The following is a 13,563-nucleotide window of genomic DNA, read 5'->3' on the forward strand; positions in this document are numbered from 1 at the left end:
CAGCCATAAAAAGTTTAATTCTCAATAAAGTTCAGTTTAAGAGGAGCGTAAAGGGTTTCTTGATGGCCACCTCCACTGAGGACATTCATAGTAGAAACACCCGATGTACTGACGTGTGTGTGTGCGTTACTAATAATATAAAATAATGCGAATATTAGCACAAATTGACTTCTGTAGAAATTCAGCGCAGTAATGCGATCACTATAAATAAGTCTTGTAAAATAATATCTCATTAATGCAAATATGTTTAAATTTGTTTGATTCATTCCATATCCTTGACGATCATTCCACTTGGGATCTCTGGAAGCTACATCAGCATATTTGTTTTTTATTGTAAATATTTATTGTGTATGCTTTTCCTTTTAACATGTTCTACGTTCTGGATGATCTCACAACGGATCAGTTGTAGCAAAAAGTACATCTGGTCTAGTAAAGGTTTCTTCGCTTTGTACTGGAAACATACTACGCGGAGCTTCATCACGCAGAGTGAATGTAACTCATGGCACGTAAGGAAAAATTTTCCACAATAGCCTTAACGGACATGAAGTTCTTGTATAATTAATATTATACAGGAATCAAGTGTGCTTTTTCAATGTCTGACTCCTGTGTTTTTTGCGTTTATAGTAAATGAACCCGTGGTATAGCGGTAAAGTCTTTGCTTATTAATGAAAACGTCCTCAGTCGCGCATTCGAATCCACCGTTGAATTTTTGAATAAAAATCATCAGCTATGTCGGCTGAAGTTATTCGGCAAAACAAATCACCCTCATTCTGCCAGCGGCCTTGTCAAAGAGGGCGGAGCAGCGGACAGAGATTCAGGGCACTGTCTTGCCATTGGGGTGGTAAACTGTGCCTTAAGGTGGAAGAATCAGCAATGATAAACTTCGTGAGGATGCAGAAGGCAATGGAAACCACTGAATTAAAGATATGTAATGTCTGAAAACGGAAATGCAAAGGCTCAAATAGATACAGTGGAGTTCAGAAATCAAATGGAAGACAAAGAGTTCTGGTCAGATGCATATAGGTAATATAAATCACAGCAGAGAATCGTATAACGGAATTAAGATTCGTTATGAATAAGAAGGTAAGGCAGAGAATGTGTTACCGTGTACGGTTCAGTGATAGGGTTTTCCTCATGAGAATCGACAGCAAACCAACACCACAACAATTGTTTAGATGTACATGCCGACGTCACAAGCTGAAGATGAAGAATCACAACAGGATGAAGCATACTTGGAAATGGCAAGAAGATACCGGAAGATTTCAGTCAGATTACACCATGGTCAGGGAGAGATTCTGAAATCAGCTTCTGGATTGCAAGGCTTATAAAGGAGCAGATAGAGACTCGGATCACAATTTAGTAGAGGTGAAGGGTATTCATAGTTTTAAGACGCTAGTCAGCAATGAAAAAAATGCGCCTTAAGTTCTCTAGGGCTCAGTACGCAATTCAGTTGAAGAGGAATGTACGTACCTAAAAAGGGCTATCACAGGAAGAGAAACATCGGCACAAAGAAGGTAGCTGCGAAGAAACCTTGGGTAACAGAGGAAATACTTCAGTCGATCGATCAAAGAAGGAAGTACAAACATGTTCAGGGAAATATAGGCATACAGAAATATAAGTTGTTTAGGAATGAAATAAATAGGAGATGCAAGGAAGCTATGCCGAAATGGCTGCATGAAAAATGTGAAGAAATCGAAAAGGAAATGATGGTCGGAAGGACTGACTCAGCATAGAGAAAAGTCGAAACAGCCTTCAGTGACATTAAAAGCACGAGTGATAATATTAAGAATGCAATGGAAATTCCACTGCAGACGAAAGAACGGATTGGTGGAAAGAGAACGGCGAAAGCCTCCATGAGGGGACAGACGTGTCTGATCTGATTGAAGGAGAAATAGGAGTGGATTGGGAAGAGATAGGAGATCTAGTATTAGAATCAGAATTTAATAGAGCATCGGAACACCTAAGATCAAATAAGGCAGAATGGATAGATAGCATTACAATAGAATTAATAAAATCAAAAAGGGCAACAAAACTACTATTCATATTGGTGTGTAGAATTGTGGCGCCACGAATATGTACTGGCGTCAATTTGGATAATTCTTTTAAGTCCCGCGCAGCTATGGCTGGAAGGCAATAGCTAATGGACCGATTTGTACATCGGGTGGCAGGCGAGAATGATGTTGATATTTTGCAAACGATTCGGCGAGGCAGGTTTACGCCACCGCTCGCAGGCTAGAAGGCACAGCCCGGCGTGCACAGCACATAAAGGTGAAGTAATGAGGGCAGCACAGGGAACCGACGTACTGCGAAAAACCCATACGTGGCAGTTACGACGCGCCTAGTGACCTGTGTGTAGGTGCCGAAGCATGCTGAGGAACCGGCCGCTGTGACCGAGCGGTTCTAGGCTCTTCAGTCTGGGACGCACGACCGCTACGGTCGCAAGTTCGAATCCTGCCTCGGGCATGGATGTGTGTGATGTCTTTAGGTTAGTTAGGTTTAAGTAGTTCTAAGTTCTCGGGGACTGATGACCTCAGATGTTAAGTCCCATAGTGCTCAGAGCCATTTGAACCATTTTGAAGCATGCTGACGTAAGCTGACGTAATTGTCAAAGAGCACTCTACTTGTATCAGAGGCGTAGGGTAAAGACGTATATGCCGGCCGCGGTGGTCTAGCGGTTCAGGCGCTCAGTCCGGAACCGCGCGACTGCTACGGTCGCAGGTTCGAATCCTGCCTCGGACATGGATGTGTGTGATGTCCTTAGGTTAGTTAGGTTTAAGTAGTTCTAAGTTCTAGGGGACTGATGACCACAGAAGTTAAGTCCCATAGTGCTCAGAGCCATTTGAAACATTTTTGTAAAGACGTATAAATAAGCGAGTCGGGAGGCTAAAAGAGAGCAGTAGTGTTGCTCTTCCGTCTGCGTCTATTACCGGAGAGAATGACGATTTTTTAAGTTGCAGGGCAACCATGACGACTTTTTGGCGATGGATATCGGCGGCCAACCGGCCCGCTGAAGCTACCTCCGCTACACGGACGCTCATCGCTGTGGCGGGTCGCGTCGCCTCTTTGAGCCACACCAGCGCGAGGAGCGAGAGGGCTGCTAGCCTCCGCTCTCTGGGTGGCGTTGCCCGGCGTCTGCAAGCTGCCGTCCGCAGGGGTGGGACCGGGACGCAAGCTAGCGGCCTCTCGGGTGCAGAGCTGCCTGCGGGCGCTGAACGAACGGTCCTGGGCGGACGGCAAGAGCTGCTAAGGCTCACCAAAACGACGGCGGTCGGCTGCTTACCTTCTGCGCTCTACATGGGATCCAGGAGTCGCGCTTAAGGCAGCAGTCAGCCGTGTTCCGGGCCACGGGCACAGTTAACGCATGCGGCAGCCACTAGGCATGACGTTAATCAGATCGCTACGTCCGCAACGCTGGGCAATCGGACGCCGACGCTGCAGATTCCAGTACTCGCGTGTCACTGACCCAGGCACGCTGCTCGGCGTCATCGCCGAGTTCAAGGCCCGCAGTGTACCTTCGGCGTAATAAAGTCAATGACACGTTGCAAGTGTTTCTCTGCATGTTTCGGCGTCAGTTATACCCTCTCTTCCAAATCATACTTCTCGGCCGTTCTGAAATATTACAATCCCTGAGCTCGGGGATGTAACAGAATGTATGAGTCTAGTGATATACCATCCGACTTTCGAAAAAATATCATCTACGCAACTGCGAAGACTGCAAGAGATGACAACTACGAGAATTATCGCACAATCACCTTAACAGCTCATGGAGTCAAATTGCTGACAAGAATAATATACAGATGAATGGAAAAAGAAAATGCAGGATCTACCAGATGACGACTGGTTTGGCTTTAGGAAGAGTAAAGGGACCAGAGAAGCAGTTAGGATGTTACCGTTGATAATGGAAGAAAGAGTAAAGAAAAACCAAAACTCGTTCATAGGATTTGTCGACCTGGGAAAAGCTTTCAACAGTGTCAAGTGGTGCAAGATGTTCGAAATTCTGAAGAAAATATGGGTAAACTATAAGGAGAGACGGGCAGTGTATTTATTGTACAATAGCAAAAAGGGAGTAACAAGAGTGGAGCGTCAAGAACGAGGCACTCCGGTTAAAAAGGGTGTAAGACAGGAACTTAGTCTTTCGCCTCTCCTGTTGAATCAATACATAGAAGAAGCTATGATGGAAGTAAAAGAAAGGTTCAAGAGTGGAATTAAAATTCAGTACGATAGGATATCAGGGATAAGATTCGCTGTGACATTGCTATCATTAGTGAAAGGGAAGAAGTAGCAGAAATGTGAACAGCTTAACAGCAGGATTGATGCTCACTTAGTAGAAGACGTTAAGGAAATCTACTACCTAGGCAGTAAAATAATCCATGACAGACGGAGCAAGGAGTACATCAAAAGCAGACTAGTATTGACAAAAAAGGCGTTCCTGGGCAAGAGAATTCTACTAGCATCAAACACAGGACTTCATTTGAGGAAGAAACTGCTGAGAACGTACCTTCGGAGCACAGAATTGTATGGTAGTGAAACATGGACTTTGGGAAAACCGGAACAGAAGAGAATCGAAGGATTTGAGGTGTGGTGCTACAGTCGAATCTTGACTATTAGTTGACCTGATAAGGTTAGAAATGAGGAGTTATTGTGCAGAACTGGAGACAAAAGGAATATATGGAAAACACTGACAAGAAGAAGAGACAGAATGATAGGACATCTGTTGTTAAGACATCAGGGAAAAACTTCCGTAGTACTAGAGGGAGCAGTAGAGAGTATAAACCATAGAGGAAGACAGAGACTGGAACACACCCAGCAAACAATTGAGGACGTACGTTGTAAGTGCTATTCTGAGATGATGAAACTGGCACAGGAGAGAAATTCGTAGCGAGCCTCATCAAAACTGTATGGAGACGGTGGGGGGGAGGGGGGGGGGAGCCAAAAATAATGAAAAAAAGAAGATAGCTGCTTTTTTAGCTCCAATATGTAGATCTACAATGAAATACAGATGATATTACAACAGATGTAGCTTTCTCTCTGTGCTCTAATATAGGAATGGTCTATACCCAACTTACGAATAAATACATATTGACAAAATGTGCTAACTCTGAAACCATACAAAAAAAAAAAATGGTTCAAGTGGCTCTGAGCACTATGGGACTTAACAACTGAGGCCATCAGTCCCTTACAACTTCGAACTACTTAAACCTAACTAACCTAACCACATGACACACATCCAAGCCAGAGGCAAGATTCGAAACTGCGACCGTAGCAGTCGCGCGGTTGAAGACTGAATTGCCTAGAACTGCTCGGCTTCCGCGGCCGGCCAAACCATACGAAGTGTTACATTAACGGGCCAATGTTTACTAACGTCCACGGGCCTTTTGAGAGCGCTATTATTAAATCATACTCCGACAAACTTCTGATAGTCACTCTCCTCGTGTGTCTTGTTACAAGTAGAAAACAGGAAGCTAATTTCTTCATGTACTACCCATTCACTCCAACCATAGTGCCACAAATTAGGAAATAAATTACGAGTGGTGCACCACTTTCACTGCAATGGGCAGCATTTAATGATCACTTCTCTAGCATTTTCAATCAGCCATAAAGCTGTAAATACAGGTATGGCACAACACCAGTAGAGAATGCCCACTGCAGTGGACTGTGTGCATTTGCAGCCTCATATCGGATTGAAAATGCCAAAAATGCGACAATTAATAGATGTCCACGGTAGTGGACGTTATGCACCACAGGGTTCAAGTATTGTGACGTGCGGAACTGCCTTTATATCTTACAGCTCTTTCACTGTTTTGAAAATCCGGAGTAATAAACAATAGTGTTTGGAAACTTTTTTTCAGAAACTATTCTGTGGAAGCTACTCCATCTGCTGATAATGATCGTAGGTGAGCATTGCACGTGTGTATTAAATCTGTATATAGCTAATTCAATATGAACACAGCTTATGAAATTGAGATGATATAACAAGCTTTTTGTAATTCGTTCTCAGAGTTAGCAATAAGCCCATGACTCTGGATTCACTGAACAGTTTTATCAGCGTTCTTCCCGACTTTAATGAGCCATGGTATCAAAGATCAAGGACTTAGTGCTGAAACGAAAGCATATTAATAATCTTAAATTGTCACTACTGAAACAGGAAATTCACAAAATAGCTGCATGCAAACCCAATTAGGAAACAGATATTTCATGATCTTTTTCAGGAAAGTAATCTTATTTCCCTCGCCTATAGAGATAGCAAAATATTAATAATTCTGAATCACATAATTGATTTGACTGAAGCTACTATTACTTCCACACCTAATGACATGAACATAGTTATTAAACCATGATATTTTTCCCAAGTTCGTAACCTGATTTTGGTTGTTGATATGTCAGGCAGAGGAAGAATCTTCAGGATGTCGGACTGCACTCGCTGCGGAGTGAAGTGGTAAAATGGTGGCTCTTCCAGCGCGGAACAGTGTGCCTCAGAGAGCCTTCTAATGAGCCAATTTCTTCCCTGACTCGTCAAGGCTCTCGGTTGGACGAAGGGAACTACTTTGCACCGATGCACTATAGTCGAGAAAAGCTAAAGGAGTTTCAATACTCACAGAGACACTATCGGTGTGACTATCATAAACCAGTTTAAAACTCATAAATCGAAGCAATCTTTCGCACTTCTTTTTGTTACTGATTCTTACTTCACTATGTGAGCTGTCCCCATACACAAGAAGGTTTGCGGTTGGAGTGGGGATGATTGTCACTTATTGTACTCATCGATGTTATTTAACAGCGCTGTCACGAAATAACAGTAATATCGAACCACACGTCAGCCTCATTTAAGTCATACAGGAATCATATAATACTTCATTTCATTAATTTTATAGTTTTGAGATATGGAAAGTACATGCCTGATTTTAAAGAACTGTGTATTTATAACATATTAAAATGACGATATGAATTACAAACTGTAAAATAAATAAATCTCATTAGAATGCGTCACAGACCCAGACTCAACACAGTTTTGAACGGTAAATGTAGCTTTACGTCCCGTTACATCTGTGCAGAATGCACAGTTAAGAGAAAGAGAAAAATACCAAGATATATCTGGACTCTGCTCCTGGTATAGAGCACAGACGTGATGAGTAAAATATTCAGTAAACGGTTTTACTTTTAACAGTGAAAACGCTGCAGGTATACGCTTGATGTCCTCTTACCAGTTCCAAGACTGTTAGAACCACGACATGAGGATTACCTCACTTTCCAGAGACATTTTATGACTCATTAGCAGTTACAAAGAACATTCGGCCTTGATACTAATAATTACAAATAAACTGTTGACGGAGATCACGACAATTGCGTCAACTATAATCTAAAATACTAAGTCGATCACAGGGACAAACCGCTGCCGACGCTAGGTTGGGCTGTCTTTAATATTTCCCAACACGCTCGCAAGAAATGATTCGAATTTGCTTCCTAATGTTTATGGGCATTTCGGAATATATCGCAGTAAAATTTTCCTTACGTTGGTCGAATTACAGCAAAAATTTCATGGAAAGAATTTTTTGGTGCTATGAAATGTTTAACACTACTAGAGGGTTGAAGTGCCGAGTAACAGAAAATCTCACGCTGAACGAGATACTATATGTCTCGGGAATAACTGGGTCGGTTTCTTGTTTTCGCGACCGTGTCCCCTTCGAATATCTCAAGTGCCCAATATCGTTCACACTAACAAACAGGGCCTCGTAAATTTAAAAGCAATCTAGTTCTTAATAATTACAATAATTCGTAGCGATGTCAATGAGATAACCGTAACGGTGGCTCAGCAGACTTGGCGCAATCAGGTTATACGTTTTCACATAATCAGGCTCACCCGCACTTCCACTGCAAAACCTGTCATTAACATACCAAGATTATTAATGATACAGAATAAAATATTACAGAACGTTTAAACAAAAATGAGCTGATTACTCTCATTTAAAAACTTATATTGATACATGGCTTAATAGATCGCAGCTAGGAGGAGGAAAGGTAAAGAGGGAAGTAAGAAGTGAAGTATGTCCGACAAAAGATGGACACTAGTTTTCAACGATAAATTATTTTCAAAACTGATTACTCCAGACCGTAGTCCTTATGGCACATGTTTCATATACATATGTCTTTTCTTCATCACAAATAACACATCTGTAGTCAGACATCTATAATGTCTGCGGCTACGAATTGCTGTAATTATTAAGAACCTCCTTGCTATTTAATTTACGAGGCCCTATTTGTTACTGCGAACAATATTGGGCAGTTGAGATATTCCAAGGGGACACGGTCGCGAAAATAAGAAACCAACGAGGTTTACTATTTACTGAAACAAGGAAACAAGGAAAATTAGATAAATTTACTAATATGCCGTTAGAAATGCTATAATAGGTACTTGCTCGATGTGGATGATAAGAGAATATTGTACTTGTCGGCATCGTTATTATGAGCTACAGAAGGAAACAGCTCGGCTACTGCTTGTTTACATCGACGTCTACGTTGGTGATGTTTCTAAATGCCGTTGTCAATAGTAAGTGCGTGAATAACAATTTAATGCGGATCATATTCGCGGTAAGGAAAGAATCGTACACTTTTTTGTTAATCTAAATTGCAGCCAGCATAACTGTAACCTCCGGATTTTTACGTATTTGAAGACCTGTTGCATCTCTCCAGAACTTACTGGCCGAGCCACCAATAGGTTTTTAGGTGCATAACAGACGAAGATTGTACTCTCTCAAAGTATGTTACAAGTTTTAAGTTACAATCATCTAAAATTTTGAGAAAAGCAGATGGCACTGGATAACGAATATTTCGATTGTCGACAACAGAATCCTTCTTATCTTTGAGAAATGAATCTTAGGTCAGTTTTGCACTCATAAGATTGTAGCTCAACATACAAGCTAAGGAAAAAAAAGAGAAGAAAATTATTGGGTTTTACTGGAAATTTAAAATCTAGCGCTACATGCATTTTCAGATGATGTAGTGTCCTGAGACGGAATTTTTCATTGTGTGTTTTACTCATTTTAATTATTATTATTGTTATTGCCATTATTGTTGTATTATTATCATTATTATGTGTTTTTCTAGTTAATATCATTTAAGTTACCCGGAATACGCATGTTTTATGAATATGTGTAAATGTATTACAGGTATGTGTATTGTAATTTAAGTAGTACACAAAAAAAATTAACATCAATGTAAAATCAGAAAAGAGAGATAGAGATAGTTGAAGGGCAGTAGTGTGTGACTGAACGTGTAATGACGTCTGTTAGACTGTTCGATGTGCAACAAGTTACAGTAAAAGACACTTGTAATTACTTATCGGTAAGAAGTGTGGTTTTAACCGGCGGCAGAGAGGTAATGGACAGGACACTAGATAGCAATGGTGTCTGTGAGACCGTTTGGTGATTTGTTAACACGAAATTAACAAATTAATAGCTTGCATGGGACGTTGTTTAAAGTGAGTCTACACGCTAGAAGGTAGAAGAGTAGCGTTCAAAAGGAACTGATAATGAGAGCGTGAATCCGGAGTTGTTCTCCTAAACAAGGGAGAACGTTACTGAAAAGGGAAGTAGAGAATGTTTGAGAAGTTGAAGTTTACGTAGAATTTACTGTCATACATAAACATTACAGAAATGCCTATTTGTTAAATAATAACCGAGCGAGCGATCTGTACAAATGTTACCGCTTTTGGGTGAATTTAATACTCAGCCCAACTGAACGTCCGGCCGTAAGTCGCACTACATGAATTAATTTTCAAAACTTTCAAATTGCAGCGATAATCACTCACTGACCAACCATCTGTAGCCTGAACACCGAATTTCGTGATATTTAAGAAGAGGAGCTCCCATACTGTATACAGTAACAGAGGAATCAGACATTGTAGCATCACTCTCCATTTTCACATGTCACAGGTAGGCGCAGCTTATTTGTATAATCCTTCACTTATAGAAAAATAAACAGCAATAGCGATAAAAAATAAAGCGAGTCACCTGTGCAGTCAGTGTAACATTCATTGGTTCATTTTGAACCAATATATACAATGTAGACTTCCCTCTCTTATTTATTCTTCTTCAGTCCATGGAGTAGGCAGAAGACCTTTGTTCCCCGGTCGTGATACACCTCTCTTTCGTATTGGGTTATAATTGATTTTTTCGTTTGACTGTCTTCTCCATTTTGTTAATATATTTGTTCCATTTTATGCACCCTTACACTATTTTTTCGCAACTACAGTACATCTAAAGTTTTTATGTTGTATTGTTTCATATTTGGTCTTTAAAGGTACATCCTTGAACATTAATCAAAAATTTCGTTTCAGCCGACTTTATTGTCTCTTATATTTAATGAAACGAGTCATATTAGAAGCAGTCTTGCAAGCGAAATTACTTTAATAGCTATCATATTTTCTTAGTAGATCTGTAACATGCGTTTCTAATCTAACACAACATATAAACACATACATAAGCATAGTTTAAATTTTTTGATAACGTTGTCCCAGAAGTAAATTAAAATACTTCTCATACCCCAACCCAAGAAGATGAAAATCCATCCAGAGAAATTACACATATTGCTGTAGATTACACGTTAATATCTCCACTTCTAGCAGATCAGTCAGACGCATAACAATATCTACGCTACAATGTATACGCACAAATCATGTGACAAAATATATTTTAAAGGGGATGGAGCACTTCAAAAATACAACTCTGGTGTACCGACGTTTTGTAACATTTTGCATTGGAAAGAGAATGTATGTGACTGTCATTTCGTGAAAAAATCTTGCCGCAACAAAAATGTCCTTTTTTCATTAAGTGATTAATAACCCAATTCGATTGTTCGTGACGCTGTGTCGCCTATTTCACGACAATAGAAATCAGGCTGCCCTTCTTTGAACTTCTTCGAAGTTCTCCGCCAATCCTATCTCCTACACCTCCCGTACCGTCAGAAATACCCCATAAGACGATGGACAAATATAATGCAAGCTGTTTCTATAGTAAATTTTTGCATCTTTTAAGTGTTTTGGTAAGAGTTTGCCGGATACCCTTCCTGGCGCCTCCCGGTTACTACCCGATACGGAATATATGTACCAAAGCTGTTGCGTGCAGCGTTATTTATGGGGAAGTGAGGGAAGGCTTTCAAATGCCCGATTTAAATTGTTCCTCAGCAGAATTCCTCGCTATTTAACTGAATCGGCAGCCCTTAAATTTGTGGGATTTATCGTTAAATAGAAGTTTAGCGGATTTTGTAAGACTCATACTTTTTATCGTTCGTGATCATCCATCATTTGCATTTGCTGCTCCTTGTGTTTACCGTGTTTGCAGTTAAAATCGTTCGATGTAAGGTCCGCCAGTTATGCAAAACACCGTTTTTTCCAAGTTCCCAAACATGTTTCAGCACCTCTGTGCCATCATCAGTGGGCTTCCGTTTTATTTAATGTTCACACTCGGTTGAATGGTTTTTCAGGACCACTTGTTTATTATTTATTACAGGTATCTTGTCATGTTTTTGTGTGGCAAGCCCTTTTATTCTCTGCAACACGGTAAGTTGTTGTCAAGCACACGTAAATACAACACGTATTTTCACAAAATAAGGTCGTAAAAGCACTTCGCATTTCACCGAAACACACTGTAATTGTGCTTGTTGTGTCAATTATCACTTTTCGCCTGAGGGACGTACCTTGTCTGTATCATTTTGTAATTCGTTTTCATGTTTTGATCTAACTTTATAAGATAAACGACAACATCAGCTACAGGCAATCTAAGATTGTCTCAGATTGTCTTCTAATTCGTTTATCTGGATTAAGATCAGCAGAGGACCCATAGCGCTTCCATGGAGAACCCCACAAATAACTTAGTTTCACAGATAATTTCCTGTTGATTACTGCGAACTGTAATATTTCCGACAGGAAATCACTAATCCGGTCACACAACTGACATGATACTGCATAGGCATGCAGTTTTCTTTCAGGCAGCTGTGAGAAACAGTGCCACAAGCCTTACGGAAATCTTGAAATATTGAATCAATTTGAGATCCTCTGTCGATAGCACTCATTACTTCTTATGAATACAGAGACTTGTGTATCAAAAGAACGATGTCTTCGAAATTCTATTGCATAGGTGCCAATAGGTCTTTTTCTTCAAGATTTTTCGTAATGTTGGAACACCGTATGTGTTACAAAATCGCCTGCTGGTGTGGCCGAGCGGTTCTAGGCGCTTCAGTCTGGAACCGCGCGACCGCTCCGGTCGCAGGTTCGAATCCTGCCTCGGGCACGGATGTGTGTGATGTCCTTAGGTTAGTTAGGTTTAAGTAGTTCTTAGTTCTAGGGGCTGATGATCCCAGATGTTTAGTCCCATAATGCTGAGAGCCATTTTTTTTGTTACAAAATCCTACTGCAAATTGATGTTAATGGTATGGTTGTATAATTCAGCAGCTTATTTACATTTGCTTTCTCGTGTATTGGTGTGACCTGTGCAAATTTTCAGCCCTCAGGTATGAATATTTAGCTGAGCGAGCGGTTGTAAATGACTACTAAAATTATTTACTGAAATTCTAGAATTTTTTTTCATATTCCTCGGGAAAGACTTTAAGAAAACCGTGTGTAACTCCGCTTCGGTGACGCCGTCATTGGTAACATTACGACTGCTGTCACGCATTGAGGGTATTGATCATATCTTACTGCTGGCATACTTTTGGATTTTCTAACCAGATTTCCAAACAGAATTTCGTTATGGAAGCTATTAAAAGCATCTCGCATTGAAATAGAGCCTAAATTGAGCGTTTGTGAACCGTCGCCACTCCTGAGTTTTGGTGTTTTCTTACCCTTGGCATGCTTTTTTTGTTGATTCTGTATTAGTGTCCTGATTATTTTATGTGCCATGAGGAATTCGTTCTGCCACTTATAGATTTACCAGGTATCACATTATCAGTTACCTTCAACAATGTTTCTTCGACAACACGTTTCTTCACAGCGACATTCTTGAGGAAATGCTGAATGAAGTTCTTACCGCGTCTGGTTTGTGTGAAATCTCAAGTTTTCCATGGCTTCCTTCGTCGTCGTCGTGGCCAGCAATTACCTGTAGACCGTGGGGTGCCATATATAATTGGGCGAACTACGTCGTGGATTATTCACGAATTTACGGAATTTCCATATGCTACAAGAAATTGTCGACCTCTACTTTGACAGCAATGGTAATTTCGTTAGGTGGATGATGACTCAGCTATTTCTCTGTTCCCTTTTAACCCTTTTCCACGACGATATCCAGCGTAAAGTTGTTAGTGAACATTCTACTCTCACCGGTATCTTCGATGGCAGAATTCCAATAGTCAAATGTATGGGTTAATTATTTCCGCTCATCAAACTTACTAGTATTTTTATGTTCGTGACAGAGTGGGAACGACACGCCACTAGGTATGAACCCTCGTAACTAGAACGATTACTTTTATCATGTTAAGTAGAAAGAACAAACATCTCTGGTGCGTAAGTTGATGCAATATGAACAAACATATTAACAGTCTCTTGAGTCGTAACCTAGTACCAGATATCCTTAA

The sequence above is a fragment of the Schistocerca cancellata genome, chromosome 6, assembly GCF_023864275.1.
Source record: "Schistocerca cancellata isolate TAMUIC-IGC-003103 chromosome 6, iqSchCanc2.1, whole genome shotgun sequence".
Taxonomy (NCBI): domain Eukaryota; kingdom Metazoa; phylum Arthropoda; class Insecta; order Orthoptera; family Acrididae; genus Schistocerca; species Schistocerca cancellata.